Source organism: Hordeum vulgare, chromosome 2H, assembly GCF_904849725.1.
Source record: "Hordeum vulgare subsp. vulgare chromosome 2H, MorexV3_pseudomolecules_assembly, whole genome shotgun sequence".
Taxonomy (NCBI): domain Eukaryota; kingdom Viridiplantae; phylum Streptophyta; class Magnoliopsida; order Poales; family Poaceae; genus Hordeum; species Hordeum vulgare.
The window spans coordinates 394,085,709-394,110,574 of NC_058519.1; positions in this window are offsets into that span (position 1 = coordinate 394,085,709).

Sequence of the window (24,866 nt, forward strand, 5' to 3'; positions counted from 1 at the left end):
GTGGTGAATTGCATTGAGAATCCCTACATTGCCAATTACCTTAAGACAAGGAAATGAATAGGAGATAAAGATACCACTAACTAAGGGGAATAGGTTTCCCAATACCCTCCTATTATTTCTTATGATGAATCAGGTAACGGGGAGGAGCTCTCTATTCAACCAACCTCTCCAAAAAGAAGCTTGGAAGAATTAAGTAAATCTTCACATGGGGTGAAGAAGAAGAAAAGAAGAAAAAGTAAAGGTAAAGAGGTATCTCTCCCAAATAGTATAAATGTGGAGGATGACAATAATTGCTATACTCTTGGTGCTATTCATGCTATTAATGATGAGAGTGATTATGTCAATGATATGCAAAAGCGCAAGCTTGAGGATGCCATGTTTGAGAATATATCTGCTACAATTAAAGTTTGTCCCAAGCTTGGGGATGCTTCGTTAAATGAAGATGATCCTTTTAGTCCCCCCACTTTGAGTGATCAAATTTACTATGACTTTTGCATACCTCCTATCTATTATGATTATTGTGACGATACTTATGCTATAAAGAAGAGGGATGATAAAACTTGTCATACTCTTGAGTACCCCTTTGCTAAACCTTGCTTTCTCAATGTGGAAACTATTTGTAGTATCCAAGTATTTTATGATACTCCCACTACTATTGATGAGAATAAATTTTCTTATGTGGAGAGTAGAAAAATTTCTATGCTTGTAGATCATGAAAAGAATGCTTTAGGTGCTGGTTATATTGTTGAATTCATTCATGATGCTACTGAAAAATATTATGAGAGAGGATCATATGCTTCTACATATGGCAACAATATCAAGTTTCCTCTCTATGTGTTGAAATTTTTGAAGCTTTGCTTGTTTTACCTCCGTATGCTAGATGATTCTTGATCCAATAAGTTGTTTGTTCACAAATCCCTATGCATAGGAAGTGGGTTAGACTTAAATGTGCTAGTCATAAGCTCCATGATGCTTCCACTATGTTTCAATCCTTATCTTTTATGTGAGCATTGATGACCCACAAGTATAGGGGACCTATCGTAGTCCTTTCGATAAGTAAGAGTGTCGAACCCAACGAGGAGCAGAAGGATCTGACAAGTGGTTTTCAGCAAGGTAATCTCTGCAAGCACTGAAATTATCGATGACGAGTAGTTGTGTGATAAGATGATTCGTAGCAAGTAGCAAGTAACAATAGTAACAACGGTGCAGCAAAGTGGCCCAATCCCTTTTGTAGCAAGGGACAAGCCTGGACAAACTCTTATAGGAGGTAAAGCGCTCCCGAGGACATATGGGAATTTCTGTCAAGCAAGTTTTCATCATGTTCATATGATTCGCGTTCAGTACTTCGATAATTTGATATGTGGGTGAACCGGCGCTTGGGTACTGACCTTACTTGGACAAGCATCCCACTTATGATTAACCCCTCTCGCAAGCATCCGCAACTAGGAAAGAATTATTAAGACATAGTCTAACCATAGCATTAAACTAGCAGATCCAAATCAGCCCCTTACGAAGCAACGCATAAACTAGGGTTTAAGCTTCTGTCACTCTAGCAACCCATCATCTACTTACTACTTCCCAATGCCTTCCTCTAGGCCCAAATAATGGTGAAGTGTTATGTAGTCGACGTTCACATAACACCACTAGAGGAAAAACAACATACAACACATCAAAATATCGAACTAATACCAAATTCAATTGACTACTTATAGCATGACTTATCCCATGTCCTCAGGAACAAAAGTAACTACTCACAAAGCATAATCATATTCATAACCAGAGAGGTAATGAATAGCATCAAAGATCTGAACATATAATCTTCCACCAAGTAATCCAACTAGCATCAACTACAAAGAGTAATTAATACTACTAGCAACCTTACAAGTACCAATCAGAGTCGCGAGGCGGAGATTGGTTACAAGAGATGAACTAGGGTTTGGAGATGAGATGATGTTGATGAAGATGTTGATGGTGATGAGTCCCCTCCGATGAGAGGAGTGTTGGTGATGACGATGGCGACGATTTCCCCCTCCGGGAGGGAAGTTTCCCCGGCAGGACGACCCTGCCGGAGCTCTAGATTGGTTCTGCTCAAGTTCCGCCTCGTGGCGGCGACGATCCTCCCGAAAGCCTCCTCTTGAATTTTTCTGGAACGAAACCCTTCTTGTAGCAAAAGAGGGGGGCCAGAGGGCCACCAGGGAGCCCACAAGCCCCCTAGACGCGGCCAGGGTGTAGGCCGCGCCTAGTCGGCTTGTGTCCTCCTGCTGGCTCCCCTCTGGTACTTCTTTGGCCCAGTATTTTTTTATAAATTCCAAAATAAATCCTCGTTGATTTTCGTGGCTTTTGGAGTTGCGCAGAATAGGTATCTCAAACTTGCTTCTTTTTCAGGCCAGAATTCCAGCTGCCGGCATTCTCCCTCTTCATGTAAACCTTGCAAAATAAGAGATAAAAGGCATAAGTAGTATTGTACCATGAAGTGTAATAACAACCCATAAAGCGATAAATATCAACATGAAAGCATGATGCAAAATGGACGTATCAACTCCCCCAAGCTTAGACCTCGCTTGTCCTCAAGCGAAAGCCGAGATCAATAAATATGCCCACATGTTTAGAGAGAGAGAGGTGTCGACAAAACAAGAGACGGACATGCAGGCATCATGATCATAGTCAGAACAGCAATACCATCATATGAACTCTTATGCCACAATTCCTTCACAAGGTAAGGTATGGATCAAGAGCCTTATCGAGAATTAACAACTGATAGCATTTAGTCATTGAAGCAATTGCAATTTATTATAACATCAGAAAGAGTCAAGTAAGAGCTTGTAAAGCAAATCCACATACTCAATCATCCTTTTGTCTTCTACAATTGCTACAACTCACGTGGTACTCATGAGATTAAAGTTTCAGTTGAACACAGAGAAAGATAGGGGCTTATAGTTTCACCTCCCAACCATTTACCTCAAGGGTAATGTCAACAATAATAATTCATGAACACTCACTTCCAAGTTGACATATGAATATAGATTTTTCCCTAGCATATGAAGTTAGCCAAGATAAAAGTGAAATAAGGAATTGGTGTAGATCACCATGACTCTTTCAAGGGCAAAAAGTAAAGGTACAAGATAGGCCCTTCGCAGAGGGAAGCAAAGGTTTTCATGCGCTTTTGAGGTTTGGATGTGCGACCTCTTAGTGTAAAGGAACGTCACTTTATATTGCCTCCTGTGATAAAGAACTTTATTATGCAGTCTATCGGTTTTATGTCTTCCTCATCACAGGTTCGTACAAAGCTTATTTTCCACACACTAATAGATCATACATATTTAGGTACATTTTTTATTGCTTGCACCGATGACAACTTACTTGAGGGATCTTATTCAATCCATAGGTAGGTATGGTGGACTCTCATGGCAAAACTGGGTTGAAGGTTTATGGATGCACAAGTAGTATCTCTACTTAGTGCGGAAGTTTTGGCTAATATGAGGTGGAAGAAATCGTCACATGCTAAGGGATCTATAATCATATAACATTGTTCGGAACCAAGCAAACACAATTCATTATGTTGTCTTCCTTGTCCAACATCTACTTCTAAGCATGTAATAGTTTAGTGAGTGTTCACAATCATAGATGGTGTCAAAGATGATATATTTATATGTGAACCTCTCCTTATTTATCACTTCCTATTAATTGCAACAATGACCAAGGTCTACGTTTGTCCACCCTCAACAAGTTTCAATCAACATTCTTTTATATGTGAAGCCATCACTTCCCATAAGATCATTACATGATCTTTCATGCTTTTGTTCCTTTATCATTCTTTTGATCATGGCATGAGGCAAGGCCCTTAACTAAGACACTCTTTATTATATGGCTCACGAGCTCGAATACATCGGGGGTGACACAAAGCAAAACTCAAACCTAAAACACTAAGAACTTTAATCTACAAGAGAAAGAGAAAACTGAAAAAGGAACAAACTAAAACAAAGGTAAAGGCAAAAGATTTGATGGTGATACGATACTGGGGCAACTCCCCCAAGCTTGGCACAAGCCAAGGGGATTTCCCATACCCGTGCTTAGTTGTCTTCCTTTGATGGTGATGGTGGTGGAGTTGTTGCAGAGGTCTTGAACTTGTTTAATTTCCTCTTGAGCATAAAATTCTGCTCCTTCAGATCATTAATTTCCTCTTCAAGCCTCAACACCCATTGGCATAATTCTTGCTTACTCTCCTGCAAAAGATTAGAAGGGATAAACAAAATCTTAGGCTTGTTCCTTGAGTCAGGGAGGCTCGACTTCTTGAACTCCACACGTGTGTCTCCAGTGGGGGTAGAGGAGCCTCCTTTTCATCGGAACTTGTTCCTTCCTTCCCCTTGGGATCATAATCTTCTTCCTCATCAGTGGTCCAACCATAACGATCCAAGTCCCCATAGACCTTGGGGTTAGCAAGGTAATCGGCCACATAGCTATCCCCCTCTGAACCTTGAGAAGACATCTTGCCCTAAATCTGCAGCAGAAACAGGCTCGAAATGAAAACAGAGGAAATTGCGTGATACGAGGGCCGGACCTTTCGGGAGAATATATAATGATTTTTTCCGACCAGAAGGAGTACTGCGCAAGAAAACGGAGTTCGGGAGGCACACGAGGTGGTCACAAGCCCCCCAGGCGCGGCCAGGGGGGTGGCCCTCGCCTGGCAGGCTTGTGGCCTCCTCGTGCGCTTTCCGGACTGCTTTAAATTTTTCTATTTTTTCAAAAATTCCAAAACGGAGAAAAATTCCTACTAGAAAAGTTTTGGAGTCTATTTACTTACCGAATCACATACCTCTTCGTTTTCGGAGTCTGAAACGGGCTGATAAATATCCCTTATGTAGTCTTCCGGAGTTATGGTATTGATAATATTGCTTTCAACATTTATGGGGGTACTCGCGATATAATGCTTGATTCTCTGTCCATTTACCACCCTCGGAAAATTACCTTTTGTGTTGTTGATCTTGATGGCACCGGAACGATATACTTCCTCAACAATGTAAGGACCTTCCCACTTGGAGAGAAGCTTGCCTGCAAAAAATCTTAAACGAGAATTATATAGCAAGACATAATCACCTACATTGAACTCACGCTTTTGTATCCTTTTATCATGCCACCTCTTAACCTTTTCTTTGAACAACTTGGCATTTTCATATGTCTGAGCTCTCCATTCATCAAGTGAGCTAATTTCAAATAACCTCTTCTCACCAGCAAGTTTGAAATCAAAGTTGAGCTCTTTGATTGCCCAATAAGCCTTATGCTCTAGCTCAAGAGTTAAATGACATGCTTTGCCGTAAACCATTTTGTACGGAGACATGCCCATGGGATTCTTATAGGCAGTTCTATAAGCCCACAGTGCATCGTCAAGCTTCTTAGACCAATTCTTTCTAGACCTATTGACAGTCTTTTGCAGAATTAGCTTAATCTCTCTATTACTTAGCTCTACTTGACCACTGGACTGAGGATGATAGGGAGGTGCAATTCTATGATTGACATCGTACTTAGCAAGCATTTTACGGAAAGCACCATGAATGAAATGTGAACCACCATCAGTCATTAGATATCTAGGGACTCCAAATCTAGGGAAAATAACTTCTTTAAGCATCCTGATAGAGGTGTTATGATCAGCACTACTAGTTGGGATAGCTTCTACCCACTTAGTAACGTAATCAACAGCAACTAGGATATGAGTATACCCGTTGGATTTTGGAAAAGGTCCCATATAATCAAATCCCCAAACATCAAATGGTTCAATGACAAGTGAATAATTCATAGGCATTTCCTGACGTTTACCAATATTACCTACTCTTTGACATTCATCACAAGACAGGACAAACTTACGGGCATCCTTGAAGAGAGTGGGCCAATAGAAACCTGATTGCAATACCTTGTGTGCAGTTCTTTCTCCTGCATGGTGTCCTTCGTAGGCCTCGGAGTGACACTTTTGTAGGATCTGTCCCTGTTCATGTTCAGGTACACAACGTCTAATAACACCATCTACTCCTTCCTTATAAAGGTGAGGATCATCCCAAAAATAATGTCCCAAATCAAAGAAGAATTTCTTCTTTTGCTGGTATGTGAAACTAGGTGGTATATATTTGGCAAGGTTATAGTTTGCATAATCAGCATACCACGGTGTACTACATGAAGCATTGATGACATTCAATTGCTCATGAGGAAAGCTATCATCAATAGCTTGTGGGTCATCAAGAACATTCTCCAACCTAGAAAAGTTATCTGCTACGGGGTTCTCAGCACCCTTCTTGTCGACAACATGCAAATCAAATTCTTGTAGCAAGAGAACCCATCTGATAAGTCTAGGTTTAGCGTCTTTCTTCTCCATGAGGTACTTAATAGCAGTGTGATCAGTGTGAATAGTGACTTTGGAATCAACTATGTAAGACGTGAACTTTTCACATGCAAACACCACTGCTAAAAATTCCTTTTCAGTAGTAGCATAGTTTTTTGGGCACTGTCTAGAGTTTTACTAGCATAGTGAATAACATTCAAATTCTTATCAACTCTTTGCCCTAGGACAGCACCAACAGCATAATCACTAGCATCACACATGATTTCAAAAGGTAAGTTCCAATCAGTTGGTTGAACAATAGGCGCAGTTATCAAGGCCTTCTTAAGTATTTCGAAGGCTTCCTCACAATCATCGTCAAAAACAAAAGGAATATCCTTTTGCAAGAGATTGGTAAGAGGCCTAGAAATCTTAGAGAAGTCTTTAATGAACCTTCTATAGAAACCGACATGACCAAGGAAACTTCTTATACCTTTGATATCTGTGGGGCATGGCATTTTTTCGATCGCATCAACCTTAGCCTTATCGACTTCAATACCTCTTTCAGAAATTTTATGTCCTAAGACGATGCCTTCATTAACCATAAAGTGGCACTTCTCCCAATTCAAGACAAGGTTGGTGTCTTTACATCTCTGCAAGACTCGATCAAGGTTGCTGAGGCAATCATCAAAAGAAGACCCGTAAACGGAGAAGTCATCCATGAAAATCTCAACAATCTTTTCACAAAAGTCAGAGAATATAGCCATCATACATCTTTGAAAGGAGGCAGGTGCATTACATAAACCAAAAGGCATACGTCTGTAAGCAAAGGTACTGAAAGGGCAGGTGAAAGTGGTTTTCTCCTGATCATATTGTGCAACAGGTATTTGGGAGAAACCAGAATAACCATCTAGAAAGCAGAAGTGTGTGTGTTTAGACAGTCTTTCTAGCATTTGGTCGATAAAAGGCAAAGGGTAATGATCTTTCCTAGTGGCTTTATTCAATTTCCTAAAATCGATCATCATCCTATAGCTAGTAATAATCTTCTGTGGGATCAATTCATTCTTATCATTAGGGACAACGGTAGTACCTCCCTTCTTAGGGACACAATGCACCGGACTCACCTAATCACTATGAGCAACAGGATAAATAATACCTACTTCCAGAAGCTTTAGTATTTCTTTTCTCACTACCTCTGTCATCAAGGGATTTAATCTCCGTTGATGATCAGCAACTGGTTTGGAATCAGGATCGGTTTTAATCTTGTGCTGGCATAGAGTGGGACTAATGCCCTTAAGATCATCAAGAGTATATCCAATAGCAGCACGGTGCTTCCTCAGAGTTTTTAGTAACTTCTTTTCTTCATGCTCTGAGAGGCTAGCGTTAATCATAACAGGATATATCTCTTTTTCATCACGATAAGCATACTTAAGAGTATGTGGCAACTGTTTAAGCTCGAACACAGTATCACCCTTTGGTGGTGGTGGATCTCCAAGCAGTTCAACACGCAAATTATTTTTAAGGATAGGATATTGTTCAAAGACAACTCCATCTATCTGATCCCTTTCATCCATATGCATATCATTTTCATGCTCAAGCAAGTATTGCTCTAAAGGATCAGTAGGAGGCACAGTAATAGAAGCTAGGGCAATAGTTTCATCCTTACTATGCAACTCTTTTTGATGAGGTTGTCTACCGAACTTGGAGAAATTGAACTCATGTGACACACCTTCAAAGCCAACACTGACAGTTTGCTTCTCACAGTCAATATGAGCATTGACAGTATTGAGAAAAGGTCTGCCAAATATGATGGGGCAAAAGCTATCTTGTGTGGTTGCAAGAACTAGGAAATCAGCAGGATACTTCATTTTACCATACAAGACTTCAACATCTCTAACAATTCCCAAAGGGCAGATAGTATCTCTATTGACAAGCTGAATAGTGAGATCAATGGGTTCTATCTCGACAGGTGCAATCTCGTCTTTGATTTCATCATATACGGATCGAGGTATTGCACTAACACTAGCACCCACATCACATAAACCATGATAACAATGATCTCCTATCTTAACAGAAACAACAGGCGTGCCAACAACAGGCTTATGTTTGTCTCTAGCATGAGGTTTAGCAATTCTAGCAGCATCTTCACATAAGTGAATATCATGGCCATCAACATTGTCGGACAGGAGGTCTTTGATAATAGCAATGCTAGGTTCAACTCTAATTTGCTCAGCGGGTGTAGGTGTTCTAATGTAGCCCCTACGTATCACAGTTCAAGCTTTAGAATGATCCTTTATCCTAACAGGGAAAGGTGGTTTCTCAATGTAAGCACTAGGAACAATAGGATCATTATAGGCAATGACTTTCTCTTCAGCTGGATTGGGTTTGACTACATTGACTTCTAAGGGAGGATGATATTTAAACCACTTCTCTTTAGGGAGATCAATATGAGCAGCAAATGATTCACACAATGAAGCTACTATCTTAGAGTCAAGTCCATACTTAGCGCTAAAATCACAAAAAGTATTTGTTTCGACGAAGGATTTAACGCAATCAAACTTGAAATTCATACCTGACTCCTTACCTTCATCAAGCTCCCAATCTTCAGAGTTACGTTTAATTCTTTCCAATAAATTCCATCTGAAGTCAATATCTCTCTTCATAAAAGAACCGGTACAAGAAGTGTCAAGCATGGTGCGATCATCAAGAGAAAGCCGAGCATAGAAGTTCTGAATGATAATTTCTCTCGAGAGCTCATGGTTAGGGCATGAATATAACATTGATTTAAGCCTCCCCCAAGCTTGAGCGATGCTTTCTCTGTCACGAGGCCAAAAATTATAAATATAATTCCGATCATGATGTACTAGATGCATAGGATAAATCTTTTGATGAAATTCCAATTTCAACCGGTTGTAGTTCCATGATCTAGTATCATCACATAGCCAATACCATTTCAACGCCTTATCCCTCAAAGATAAGGGAAAGACCTTCTTCTTGACCTCATCCTCGGGCAACCCTGCAAGCTTAAATAAACCACAAACTTCATCTACATAGATTAGATGCAAGTCGGGATGTGATGTTCCATCTCCTGTAAAAGGATTAGCCAGCAGTTTCTCAAGCATACCCGAAGGAAATTCATAGCAAATATTTTCAGTAGGTGCAACAGGTTGAGGAGCAACTCCTTGTGCTTCCGTTCGAGGTGAATATACCCTGAACAAGCTCCTCAAAGGATTAGTTTCCATAGTGACAAGTGACAATAAATTTCAGCACACTATATAAATGTTTCCTTACCAAATTCCACTTACCAAAGGCGCTTCACTCCCCGGCAACGGCGTCAGATAAGAGTCTTGATGACCCACAAGTATAGGGGATCTATCGTAGTCCTTTCGATAAGTAAGAGTGTCGAACCCAACGAGGAGCAGAAGGATCTGACAAGTGGTTTTCAGCAAGGTAATCTCTGCAAGCACTGAAATTATCGGTGACGAATAGTTGTGTGATAAGATGATTCGTAGCAAGTAGCAAGTAACAATAGTAACAACGGTGCAGCAAAGTGTCCCAATCCCTTTTGTAGCAAGGGACAAGCCTGGAAAAACTCTTATAGGAGGTAAAGCGCTCCCGAGGACACATGGCAATTTCTGTCAAGCTAGTTTTCATCATGTTCATATGATTCGCGTTCGGTACTTTGATATTTGATATGTGGGTGGACCGGCGCTTGGGTAATGCCCTTACTTGGACAAGCATCCCACTTATGATTAACCCCTCTCGCAAGCATCTGCAACTACGAAAGAAGAATTAGGACAAAGTCTAACCATAGCATTAAACTAGTGGATCCAAATCAGCCCCTTAGGAAGCAACGCATAAACTAGGGTTTAAGCTTCTGTCACTCTAGCAACCCATCATCTACTTACTACTTCCCAATGCCTTCCTCTAGGCCCAAATAATGGTGAAGTGTTATGTAGTCGATGTTCACATAACACCACTAGAGGAAAAACAACATACAACACATCAAAATATCGAACGAATACCAAATTCACATGACTACTTATAGCATGGCTTATCCCATGTCCTCAGGAACAAAAGTAACTACTCACCAAGCATAATCATATTCATGACCAGAGAGGTAATGAAGAGCATCAAAGATCTGAACATATAATCTTCCACCAAGTAAACCAACTAGCATCAACAACGAAGAGTAATTAACACTACTAGCAACCTTACAAGTACCAATCGGGGTCGCGAGACGGAGATTGGTTACAAGAGATGAACTAGGGTTTGGAGATGACATGGTGTTGATGAAGATGTTGATGGTGATGAGTCCCCTCCGATGAGAGGAGTGTTGGTGATGACGATGGCGACGATTTCCCCCTCCGGGAGGGAAGTTTCCCCGGCAAGACGACCCTGCCGGAGCTCTAGATTGGTTCTGCTCAAGTTCCGCCTCGTGGTGGCGGTGATTCCTCTCGAAAGTCTCATCTCGATTTGTTCTGGAACGAAACCCTTCTTGTAGCAAAAGAGGGGGGCCAGAGGGCCACCAGGGAGCCCACAAGACCCCTAGGCGCAGCCAGGGGGTAGGTCGCGCCTAGCAGGCTTGTGGCCTCTTGCTGGCTCCCCTGTGGTACTTCTTCAGCCCAGTATTTATTATAAATTCCAAAATAAATCCTCGTTGATTTTCACGGCTTTTGGAGTTGCGCAGAATAGGTATCTCAAACTTGCTCCTTTTTCAGGCCAGAATTCCAGCTGTCGGCATTCTCCCTCTTCATGTAAACCTTGCAAAATAAGAGAGAAAAGGCATAAGTACTGTACCATGAAGTGTAATAACAGCCCATAAAACGATAAATATCAACATGAAAGCATGATGCAAAATGGACGTATCAAGCATCATTGAAATCATCATGCCTAGCTAAGGGCGTTAAACAATAGTGCTTGTTGGGAGGCAAGCCAATGAATTTATTTTTGCTTTTTGCTTTCTGATTTGTTTTGTCCACACCATCATAATTCTGTTATGATTGTGTTTTTTGTGTTTTTTCTGTGTTTGTGCCAAGTAGAACCTTTATGATTGGTTTTGGTGATAGTTGTTCAATCTTGCTGAAAAAGACAGAAACTTTGTGCTCACGAAATTATTTTTAGTTTCTATCCAGAGAGTGCATTTGAGTTGATTCTTTTTTATGCTGATTTATATGCAAATTTTCCTAATTTTTATAATTGTTCAGAATTTTTGGAGGTGCACAAGTACGGTTCTCATTCAGATCATTACATACTGTTCTGTTTTTTGACAGATTTTGTTTTCAATGCATAGTTTGCTTGTTTTGGTGTTTCCATAGATTATTTTGAGTAATATAAATTGTGGAAATAGTAATATACAGTAGGCATTGTGTGAAAATAATTATGAGTCTTATTTTTACGGTACCAAAGTGATTGATTTGCTCGTTATCATACTAACCCATCTCACGAAGTTCCATTAAGTTTTGTGTTGTGAAGTTTTCAAGTTTTGGGTAGAGTTTCGATGGACTATGGAACAAAGAGTGGCAAGAGCCTAATCTTGGGGATGGCCAAGGCATCCCAAGCCATATTCAAGGATACCAAAAAGCCTAAGCTTGGGGATGCCTCGGGAAGGCATCCCCTCTTTCGTCTTCAATCCATCGGTAACTTTACTTGGGGCTATATTTTTATTCACCACATGATATGTGTTTTGCTTGGAGCGTCATTTTATTTTGTTAGAATAAGGTACTTAGGATATTAAATTCTTAGATGGGAGAGTCTCCACATAGCCAAATAGTTGTTCAGTTACTCATTGAGCTTCACTTATATCTTTTGGAGTAGTTTGTCTTCTGCTCTAGTGCTTCACTTATATCTTTGTAGAGTATTGCAATGGTTCTATTTTATAGAACTAGTTGAACTCTCGTGCTTCACTTAGATCATTTTTAGAGTCTTAAACAGCGTGGTACCTTGCTTAGGTTATGAATCTAGTCCTAATATGATAGGCATTCAAAGAGGATAAAAACCTTCATATTCATGTGCATTGATTAGTAAGAGAAGTTTGATTCCTCTCAATTGGTTTTGAGATATGGATATGGTAATATTAGAGTTATGCTTGTAGGGTGTTGTGAATCTAGAAATACTTGTGTTAAACTTAGTGATTCCCGTAGCATGCACGTATGGTGAACCGCTATGTTAGGAAGTCGGAGCATAATTGATTTATTGGTTGTCATCCTTTGTGTGGCAGTCGTGATCGCGCGATGGTTAAGACCTACCAACCCTTCCCCTAGGAGTATGCGTTTAGCACTTTGTTTCGATTACTAGTAAAATATTTCACAATAAGTATAGATGCACTTTCACGTTCCACCATTGCTAGTCTCTCTAGTACCGCGCAACTTTCGCCGATGCACAAACCCACCATATACCTTCCTCGAAACAGCCACCATACCTACCTATTATGGCATTTTATAGCCATTCCTAGATATATTGCCACGCAACTCCCACCGTTTCTTCTCATGATCTATAGCTAGCGAGATGTTTCAACGTCATACCCTAAGCTAGATCGTTGCACATCCCGGTACACTGCCAGAGGCATTTCATATAGAGTCATCATTGTTCAGTATTGAGTTGTAAGTAAATAAAAGTGTGATGATCATCATTATTAGAGCATTGTCCCATGTGAGGAAATAAAAAAAGAGGCCAAAGATGCCCACCAAAACAAAAGAGCCCAAAGAGCCCAAACAAAAAAATGAGAGAAAAAGAGAGAAGGGACAATGCTACTATCCTTTTCCACACTTGTGCTTCAAAATAGCACATGTTCTTCATGATAGAGAGTCTCTTGTTTTGACACTTCCATATACTAGTGGGAATTTTCATTATATAACTTGGCTTGTATATTCCAATGATGGGCTTCCTCAAAATTTCCCTAGGTCTTCGTGAGCAAGCAAGTTGGGTGCACACCCACTAGTTTTCGTTTTGAGCTTTCACACACTTATAGCTCTTGTGCATCCGTTGCTTGGAAATCCCTACTCATTCACATTGATATCTATTGATGGGCATCTCCATAGCCCATTGATACGCCGAGTCAATGTGACCATCTCCTCCTTTTTGTCTCGCAACCTCCACCACACTCTATTCCACCTATAGTGCTATATCCATGGCTCACGCTCATGTATTGCGTGAGAGTTGAAAAACATTTGAGAAAGTAGGAGTGCGAAAACAATTACATGGCCAATACCGGGGTTGTGCAAGATTTAAATTCATTGTGTGGGGATGATGGAGCATAGCGAGACTATATGATTTTGTAGGGATAACTTTCTTTGGACTTGTTATTTCGAAAGTTCATGATTACCTTGTTAGTTTGCTTGAAGTATTATTATTTTCATATCAATAGGAAACTATTGTTTCGAATCTTACGGATCTTAACATTCATGTCACATGAAAGAAGTTACAAAGGACAAATATGCTAGGTAGCATTCCACATCAAAAATTCAGTCTTTATCACTTCCCTACTCGAGGACGAGCAGGAGTTAAGCTTGGGGATGCTTGATACGTCTCCAACGTATCTATAATTTTTGATGGTTCCATGCTATTATCTTGTCAACTTTAGATGTTTTATATGCATGAATATGCTATTTTATATCTTTTTTGGGACTAACCAATTAACTCAGTGCCAAGTGCCAGTTTCTGTTTTTCCGTGTTTTTGACCCTTTTTGAGACGGGGTCCAAATGGAATAAAATTTCGCGATGATTTTTTTGGACCAAAAGAGACCCCCGAAGCTTTGGAAGAAGGCCAGAAGAGCCATGAGGGAGTCACAAGATCAGGAGGTGCCCCCACCCCCCTAGGCCGCACCTACGAGGCTTGTGACCTCCTCGTGGGCCCAACCGACGTAATTCCACCGCCATTAATTCCTATAAATTCAGAAACCTCTAGAAAGAAACCTGGATCAGGAGTTTCACCGCCGCAAGCCTCTGTAGCCACCAAAAAACAATCTGGAGCCCTTTCCGGCACCCTGCCGGAGGGGGAACCCATCTCCGATGGCCATCTTCATCATCCCGGCGATCTCCATGACGAGGAGGGAGCAGTTCACCCTCGGGGCTGAGGGTATGTACCGGTAGCTATGTGTTTTATCTCTCTCTCTCTCTCTCTCTCTCTCTCTCGTGTTTTTGAGATGTCTTGATCTTGATGTGCCGTGGGCTTTGCTACTATAGTTGGATCTTATGATGTTCTTCCTCATCTCCCTTCTTGTAATGAATTGAGTTTTCCCTTTGGAGTTATCTTATGGGATTGAGTCTTTAAGAACACTTGATGTATGTCTTGCACTTGTCTATCTGTGGTGACAATGGGATATTCATGTGAATACTTGATGTATGTTTTGGTGATCAACTAGCGGGTTTCGTGACATCGAGAACCTATGCATATGGGTTGGCACACGTTTTGACTCTCGGGTAGAAACTTTGGGGCACTCTTTGAAGTTCTATGTGTTGGTTGAATAGATGATTCTGAGATTGTGTGATGCATATCGTGTAATCATGCCCACGGTTACTTGAGGTGACAATGGAGTATCTAGGTGAGATTAGGGTCTTGGTTGATATGTGTCTTAAGGTGTTATTCTAGTACAAACTCTATGATGGATCGAACGGAAAGAATAGCTTTGTGTTATTTTACTACGGACTCTTGAATAGATTGATCAGAAAGAATAACTTTGTGGTGGTTTCGTACCCGACAATAATCTCTTCGTTTGTTCTCCGCTATTAGTGACTTTGGGGTGACTCTTTGTTGCATGTTGAGGGCTAGTTATATGATCCAATTATGTTATCATTGTTGAGAGAACTTCACTAGTGAAAGTATGAACCCTAAGCCTTGTTTCCACGGATTGCAATACTGTTCGTGCTCACTTTTACTATTAGTTACCTTGCTGTTTTTGTAATTTCAGATTACAAAAACCTATATCTACCATCCATATTGCACTTGTATCACCATCTCTTCGCCAAACTAGTGCACCTATACAATTTACCATTGTATTGGGTTTGTTGGGGACACAAGAGACTCTTTGTTATTTCGTTGCAGGGTTGCTTGAGAGAGACCATCTTCATACTACGCCTCCCATGGATTGATAAACCTTAGGTCACCCACTTGAGAGAAAATTGCTACTGTCCTACAAACCTCTGCACTTGGAGGCCCAACAACGTCTACAAGGAGAAGGTTGCGTGGTAGACATCAGCGCGCGGCGGATATCATTATTTTCTCACCTTCATTGACGATTTGAGTAGATATGGTTATGTCTACTTGATGAAACACAAGTCTGAAACGTTTGAGAAGTTCAAGCAATTTCAGAGTGAAGTTGAAAATCATCATAACAAGAAGATCAAGTTCCTACGGTATGATCGTGGGGGTGAATATCTGAGTTTCGAGTTTGGTGCTCACTGAAGACAATGTGGAATTGTTTCACAGTTGACAACGCCTGGAACACCACAGTGTAATGGTGTGTCTGAACATCATAATCGTACTTTATTAGAGATGGTGCGATCTATGATGTCTCTTACCGATTTGTCGTTATTGTTTTGGGTTTATGCATTAGAGACACCTGCATCCACTTTAAATAGGGTACCATCAAAATCCGTTGAGATGACATAATACGAACTGTGGTATGGCAAAAGACCAAAATTGTCGTTTCTTAAAGTTTGGGGATGTGATGCTTATGTCAAAAAGCTTCAGCCTGAAAAGCTGGAACCCAAAGCGGAAAAGTGCGTCTTCATAGGTTACCCAGAAGAGACGGTTGGGTATACCTTCTATCTCAAATCCGAGGGCAAAGTGTTTGTTGCTAAAAACAGAGCTTTTCTTGAGGAGTTTCTCTCAAAAGAATTAAGTGGGAGGAAGATAGAACTTGATGAGGTTGTCGGACCTCTAATTCCTCTAGATGGTGGCGCGGGGCAAGGTGAAACCCCTATTGTTGCGGCGCCAGTTGGGGAGCAAGTTGATGATGATGATCATGAAACTTCGGATCAAGTTACTATCGGACCACGCAGGTCGAAAAGATCACGTACTTCTCGTGAGTGGTACGGTAATCCTGTCTTAACGATTATGTTGTTGGACAACAATGAACGTGTGAATTATGAAGAAGCAATGGTGGGCCCGGATTCCAACAAATTGCTGGAGGCCATGAAGTCCGAGATAGGATCCATGTACGAGAACAAAGTGTGGACTTTGGAAGTACTACCTGAAGTCCGCAAGGCTATTCAGAACAAATGGATCTATAAGAAGAAGATGGATGCAGACGGTAATGTGACCGTTTATAAAGCCCGACTTGTGGCAAAGGGTTTTTCACAAGTTCAAGGAGTTGACTACGATGAGACTTTCTCACCGGTAGCGATGCTTAAGTCTGTCCGAATCATGTTAGCAATAGGTGCCTTTTACGATTATGAAGTCTCGCAGATGGAAGTCAAAACGGTGTTCCTTAACAGTTTTCTTAAGGAAGAGTTGTGTATGATGCAACCCAAAGGTTTTTTCGATCCAAAGAATGCTAACAAAGTAGGCAAGCTCCAGCAATCCATTTATGGACTCATGAAAGCATCTCGGAGTTGAATAAGAGCTTTGATGAGGTGATCAAAGCATTTGGGTTTATACAAGTGGTTGGAGAATCTTGTATTTACAAGAAAGTGAGTGGGAGCTCTGTGCGTTTTTAATATTATATGTGGATGACATATTGCTGATTGGAAATAACGTGGAGCTTTTGGAGAGCATAAAGGATTACTTGAATAAAAGTTTCTGTATGAAGGACCTAGGAGAAGTTGCTTACATTCTGGGCATTAAGATCTATAGGGATAGATCGACACGCCTGATAGGACTTTCACAAAGCACATACCTTGATAAAGTTTTGAAGAAGTTCAAAATGGATCAGTCCAAGAAAGGGTTCTTGTTACTATTACAAGGTATAAAATTGAGTAAGACTGAGTGCCCAGCAACTGCGGAAGATAGAGAACAAATGAGTTCCGTCCCCTACGCTTCAGCCGTAGGTTCTATCATTTATGCAATGTTGTGCACTAGACCAGACGTCAGCTTGGCCATAAGTATGGCAGGCAGGTTTCAGAGTACTCCACGAGTGGATCACTGGACGGCGGTCAAGAATATTCTGAAGTGCCTGAAAAGGACTAAGGAAATGTTTCTCGTGTATGGAGGTGACAAAGAGCTTGTCGTAAAAGGTTACGTCGATGAATTTTTGACACTGATCCGGATGACTCTAAGTCGCAAACTGGATACGTATTTATTCTTAATGGGGGAGCGGTAAGCTGGTGCAGTTCCAAGAAGAGCGTCATAGCAGATTCTACATGTGAAGCGGAGTACATGGCTGCCTCGGAGGCCGCAAAGGAGAGTGTCTGGATGAAGCAGTTCATGACAGATCTTGGAGTTGTGCCGAGCGCACTAGATCCATTGACTCTGTTATGTGACAACACTGGTGCCATTGCCTTAGCAAAGGAACCAAGGTTTCACAAGTAGACCAGACGCATCAAACGACGCTTCAACCTCATCCGCGACTACGTCGAAGGAGAGGACGTGAATATTTGCAAAGTGCACACGGATCTGAATGTAGCAAACCCGCTGACTAGACCTCTTCCACGGGCAAAACATGACCAACACCAGAACTGTATGGGTGTTCGATTTATTACAATGTAAATCGCATGGCGATGTGAGGACTAGATTATTGACTCTAGTGCAAGTGGGAGACTGTTGGAAATATGCCCTAGAGGCAATGATAAATAGTTATTATTATATTTCCTGTTTAAAGATAATCGTTTATTATCCATGTTATAACTGTATTGAATGAAAACATAGATACATGCGTGGATACATATACACAACAATGTCCCTAGCAAGCCTCTAGTTGGCTAGCGAGTTGATCAAGGATAGTCAAGGTTTTCTGACTATGTGCAAAGTGTTGTTGCTTGATAACTGGATCACATCATTAGGAGAATCATGTGATGGACAAGACCCAAACTATGAACGTAGCATATTGATCGTGTCATTTTATTGCTATAGTTTTCTGAGTGTCAAGTATTTGTTCCTATGACCTTGAGATCATGTAACTCACTGGCACCGGAGGAATACCTTGTGTGTATCAAATGTCACAACGTAACTGGGTGACTATAAAGGTGCTCTACAGGTATCTCTGAAGGTATCCGTTGAGTTAGTATGGATCAAGACTGGGATTTGTCACTCCGTGTGATGGAGAGGTATCTCGGGGCCCACTCGGTAATACAACATCACACACAAGCTTTGCAAGAAATGTGACTAAGTGTAAGTCACGGGATCTTCTATTATGGAACGAGTAAAGAGACTTGCCGGTAACGATATTGAAATAGGTATACGGATACCGACGATCGAATCTCGGGCAAGTAACATACCGATGGACAAAGGGAATGACATACGGGATTATATGAATCCTTGTCACTGAGGTTAAACCAATAAGATCTTCGGAGAATATGTAGGATCCAATATGGGCATCCAGGTCCCGCTATTGGGTATTGACCGAGGAGTACCTCGGTGCATGTCTACATAGTTCTCGAACCCGCAGGGTGTGCACACTTAATGTTCGGCGATGTTTCTGTATAGTTGAGTTATATGTGTGGTTACCGAATGTTGTTCGGAGTCCCGTATGAGATCACGGAAGTCACAAGGGTTTCCGGAATGGTCCGGAAACAAAGATTGATATATAGGATGACTTCATTTGGTTACCGGAAAGTTTTCGGGCATTACCGGGAATGTACCGGGAGTGACGAATGGGTTCCGGAAGTTCACCGGGAGGGGGGCAACCCTCCCGGGGGAAGCCCAAAGTATCTATGGGTGGCGCACCAGCCCTTAGTGGGCTGGTGGGACAGCCCAAGAGGGCATATGCGCCATGAAGAGAAAACCCAAAGAAAAGGAAAAAAAAAGGTGGGAAGGAAGAGAAGGACTCCACTTTCCAATCCTAGTTGGAGTAGGATTGGAGTAGGACTCCTCCTCCTCCTAGCCGGCGCACCCTTGAGTGCTCGGCCCTCAAGGCAAGCCTCCTCCCCCTCCCTCCTATATATAGTCGTGATTTAGGGCTGATTTGAGACAACTTTTGCCACGCGCAACTCAGATCTAGACACCATAGTTTTACCTCTAGATCGTATTTCTGCGGAGCTCGGGCGGAGCCCTGCAGGAGTAGATCCTTCACCACCACCGGAGCGCCATCACGCTGCTGGAGAACTTATCTTCTTCTCCGTCTTGCTTGCTGGATCAAGAAGGCCGAGATCATCATCGAGTTGTACATGTGTCGAACGCGGAGGTGTCATCCGTTTGGCACTAGATCGGGGCGGGTCGTAGGACGGATCGCGGGACGGTTCGTGGGGCAGATCAAGGGACGTGAGGATGTTCCACTACATCAACCGCGTTTCTTAACGCTTCCTGCTGTGCGATCTACAAGGGCACATAGATCCAAATCTTCTCTCATAGATGGACATCACCATGATAGGTCTTCGTGTGCGTAGGAAATTTTTTGTTTCCCATGCGACGTTCCGCAACACTTTGTCCTTCGGTATGTTACTTGCCCAAGATTCGATCGTCGGTATCTCCATACGTAGTTCAATCTTGTTACCGGGAAGTCTCTTTACTCGTTCCATAATACAAGATCCCATGACTAACTCCTTAGTCACACTTCTTGCAAGGCTTGTTGTGATGTTATATTACCGAGTGGGCCCCGAGACACCTCTCCGTCACACAGAGTGACAAATCCCAGTCTTCATCCATGCCAACCCAACTGACACCTTCGGAGATACCTGTAGGCCACCTTTATAGTCACCCAGTTATGCTACAACATTTGATACACACAAGGTATTCCTCCGGTGTCGAGGAGTTACATAATCTCATGGTCATAGGAACACATATATTGACATGCAGAAAACAGTAGCAATAAACTGACACGATCATATGTTGTGTTCGTAGTTTGGGTCTTGTCCATCACATCATTCTCCTAATGATGTAATCCCGTTATCAAGTGACAACACTTGTCTATGGCTAGGAAACCTTGACTATCTTTGATCAACGAGCTACTCAACTAGAGGCTCACTAGAGCCATTGTTTTGTCTATGTATCCACACATGTATTTGAGTTTCCAATCAATACAATTCTAGCATGGACAATAAACAATTATCATGAATAAGGAAATATAATAATAACCAATTTATTATTGCCTCTAGGGCATATTTACAACACGAGGCAATCTCCACAACTTAATTAGAGATCTCGACGCTTGCCCGGAGATTTACACCACAATGATTGAGCTCTGAGGCACTGCTACTGCAACAAAAGACCTTCCTATGGCGCGAGAAACGTGCTGACGGCACCAGGAATCCTTCTGCTACGGCTACGCCTTAAGGGACTTCCTAGGCCAATATGCAAAGGATTTCCCCCGTGGCCTTGGAGCCTTGCGTTGGTGTTCCCTCGAAGCGGAAAGGGTGATGTAGCGCAGCGGTGGTAAGTATTTCCCTCAGTTTGAGAACCAAGGTATCGATCCAGTGAAGGAGTATCACAAGTGCCTGCACAAACACAAAAAGTTTGCTCCCAACGCTATGAAGTGGTTGTCAATCCCTTATAGATTGTTCGCCAAGTGAGAACTAAAAGCAACAAAGTAACAAAGCAAAGTAAAAGCGAAAGTGGAAACGATAGGTGTGAATAGACCCAGGGGCCGTAGTGTTTACTAGTGGCTTCTCTCATGAAAGCAAGTAGACGGTGGGTGAACAAATTACTGTCGAGCAATTGATAGAACCGCGCAAAGTCGTGACATCATCTATGGCAATGATTATATCTATAGGAATCACGTCCAAAACAAGTAGACCGATACTTTCTGCATCTACTACTATTACTCCACACGTCGACCGCTATCCAGCATGCATCTAGTGTATTAAGTCTGAAAGTACAGAGTAACGCCTTAAGCAAGATGACATGATGTAGATGGACAATCTCATATCTACGACAAAGCCCACCTTGTTACCCTTGATGGCAACTACACGATGTATGCCTTGCTGCCCCTACTGTCACTGGGAAAGGTCACCACACGGTAAGAACCCAAAACCAAGCACTTCTCCCATTGCAAGAATCATAGATCTAGTTGGCCAAACAAAACCCAAGACTCGGAGAGACTTACAAGGATATCAAATCATGCATATAAGAAATCAGCAAAGACTCAAATATATATCATAGATAATCTGATCAAAAATCCACAATTCATCGGATCTCGACAAACACACCGCCAAAGAGGATTACATCGGATAGATCTCCATGAAGATCATGGAGAACTTTGTATTGAAGATCCAAGAGAGAGAAGAAGCCATGTAGCTACTAACTACGGACCCGTAGGTCTGAAGTGAACTACTCACGAGTCATTGGAGGGGCGATGATGTTGATGTATAATCCCTCCAACTCCAAAGTCCCCTCCGGCAGGGCACCGGGAAGGGTCTCCAGATGAGATCTTGCGGAAACGGAAGCTTGCAGCGGTGGAAAAGTATTTTTGTGGATCCCTTGATTTTTTCTGTATTTTAGGGAATATATAGGTGAAGGCGCTAGGTCAGGGGGCGTCAGGGAGGGCACAAGCCTGCCATCCGCCCCCCCTGGTGGCGGATAGGGGGCTTGTGGGCCCCCTGTAGCCCTCCTGGCTTGGCCCTCAAGCCCCCTGATCTTCTTCCGTTTGGGGAAAATTTATTTCAGGGATTTTATTCCGTTTGGACTCCGTTCCAAAATCAGATCTGAAAAGAGCCAAAAACACAGAAAAAACAGGAACTGGCACTTGGCACTAAATTAATAAGTTAGTCCCAAAAAAAGATATAAAAGGTACATAAAACATCCAAGGATGACAAGATAACAGCATGAAACCATCAAAAATTATAGATACGTTTGAGACATATCAGGCACCACCAAGCTTCTTGCACGCGAAAGCATCCACGAAGAATAATTTCTATGGTACCAAGTGTTGGGGATCGTAGTAATTTCAAAATTTTCCTACACCATACAAGGATCTATCTATGGATAAACCAGCAACGAGAAAAGGGGTAGGGCATCTTCATACCTTTGAAGATCGCTAAGCGGAAGCGTTACTATGAACACGGTTGACGGAGTCGTACTCGCAGCGATTCAGATCGCGGTGGATTCCTATCTATGTGTCGAATCATGGCACCTCCACGTTCAACACACGTACAGCCCGGTGATGTCTCCTCCTTCTTGATCCAACAAGGAGAGAGGAGAAGTTGAGGGAGAGCTCCGGCAGCACGACGGCGTGGTGGCGGTGGAGCTATGTGGTTCTCCGGCAGGGCTTCGCCAAGCATTGCGGAGGACAAGGAGGAGGAGTAGGGCTGCACCATGGAGAGATGAATTATGTGTCTACAAAAGGCCAAAACCCTTCACTATATATAGGAGGAGGGAGAGGGAGGCTGCCTTGGCCCCTCCTCCAAGGAGAAGGATCTTCGTCCGAAGCTAGGGAGGAGTCCTCCTCCCACAGGGGAGGTGGACTCTCTTGGTAGGACTCTTTCTCCTTTCCTTTTTAAGCTTCCTTGCCTTATCTCTTTTATCCCTATGCACATAGGAATTTAGGGAAGGCCTTGTACAGCCCAATAAGGGTTGGTCCACCTCCTCTAATATCCCATGCACCTCTTTGGTCGTCACACCCCTCCCGGGGGTCCTCCGGCACATTCCCGGCACTCCCGGTACACTACCGATGAGCTTGAAACTTTTCCGGTGACCAAAACAGGACTTCCTATATATCAATCTTTACCTCCGGACCATTCAGGAGCTCCTTGTGATGTCCGGGATCTCATCCGGGACTCCGAACAACCTTCGGTAACTACATACTATTCCTTTTACAACTCTAGCATCATCGAACCTTAAGTGTGTAGACCCTACGGGTTCGGGAGACATGCAGACATGACCGAGACATCTCTCCGGCCAATAACCAACAGCGGGGTCTGGATATCCATGTTGGTTCCCACATGTTCCATGACGGTCTCATCGGATAAACCACGATGTCAAGGACTCCATCAATCCCGTATGCAATTCCCTTTGTCTACCGGAATGATACTTGCCCGAGATTCAATCGTCGGTATCCCTATACATTGTTTAATCTTGTTAGCGACAAGTCTGTATACTCGTTCCGTAACACATCATCTTGTGGCTAACTCCTTACTCACACTGAGCTCAATATGATGATGGATTACTGAGTGGGCCCAGAGTTACCTCTCCGTCACATGGAGTGACAAATCCCACTCTCGATTCGTACAAACCAACAGACACTTTCGGAGATACCCGTAGTGCACCATTATAATCACCTAGTTACGTTGTGACGTTTGATACACCCAAAGTACTCCTACGGTATCCGGGAGTTGCACAATCTCACGGTCAGAGGAAATGATACTTGACATTAGAAAAGCTTTAGCAGACGAACAACACGATCTAGTGCTATGCTTAGGATTGGGTCTTGTCCATCACATCATTCCCCAATGATGGGATCCCGTTATCAATGACATCCAGTGTCCATGATCAAGAAACCATGATCATCTATTGATCAACGAGCTAGCCAACTAGAGGCTCACTAGGGACACATTGTGATCTATATATTCACATATGTATTACGGTTTCTGGTTAATACAATTATAGCATGAATAATAGACAATTATTATGAACTGGAAATATAATAATAACAACTTTATTATTGCCTCTCGGGCATATTTCCAACAGTCACCCACTTGCACAAGAGTCAATAATCTAGTTACATTGTGATGAATTGAACACCCATAGAGTTCTGGTGTTGATCATGCTTTGCCCGTGGAAGAGGTTTAGTCAACGGGTCTGCGACATTCAAATCCGTATGTACTTTGCAAATATCTATATCTCCATCATGGATGTATTCATGAATGGAGTTGAAGCGGCGATTGATGTGCTTGGTCTTCTTGTGAAATCTGGGCTCCTTTGCAATAGCAATAGCTCCAGTGTTGTCACAGAACAGAGTCATCGGGCCCGACGCACTGGGAATCACTCCAAGGTCGGTGATGAACTCCTTCATCCAGACTCCTTCTTGTGCTGCTTCTGAAGCAGCTATGTACTCCGCTTCACATGTAGATGCAGCCACGACGCTTTGCTTGCAACTGCACCAGCTAACTGCCCCATTATTCAAAACATACATGTATCCGGTTTGTGACTTAGAGTCATCCGGATCTGCGTCGAAGCTAGCATCGATGTAACCCTTTACAACGAGCTCTTCAGCACTTCCATAGACGAGAAACATATATTTAGTCCTTTTCAGGTACTTTAGGATATTCTTGACCGATGCCCAGTGATCCACTCCTGGATCACTCTGGTACCTCCCTGCCAAACTTATGGCAAGGTTCACATCAGGTCTGGTACATAGCATGGCATACATGATAGAGCCTATTGCTGAAGCATAGGGGATGGTACTCATCTTCTCTATATCTTTTGTCGTGGTCGGTCGTTGAGTCGCACTCAACCTCACACCTTGTAATACATGCAAGAAACCCTTCTTGGCCTTATCCATATTGAACTTCTTCAATATCTTGTCAAGGTATG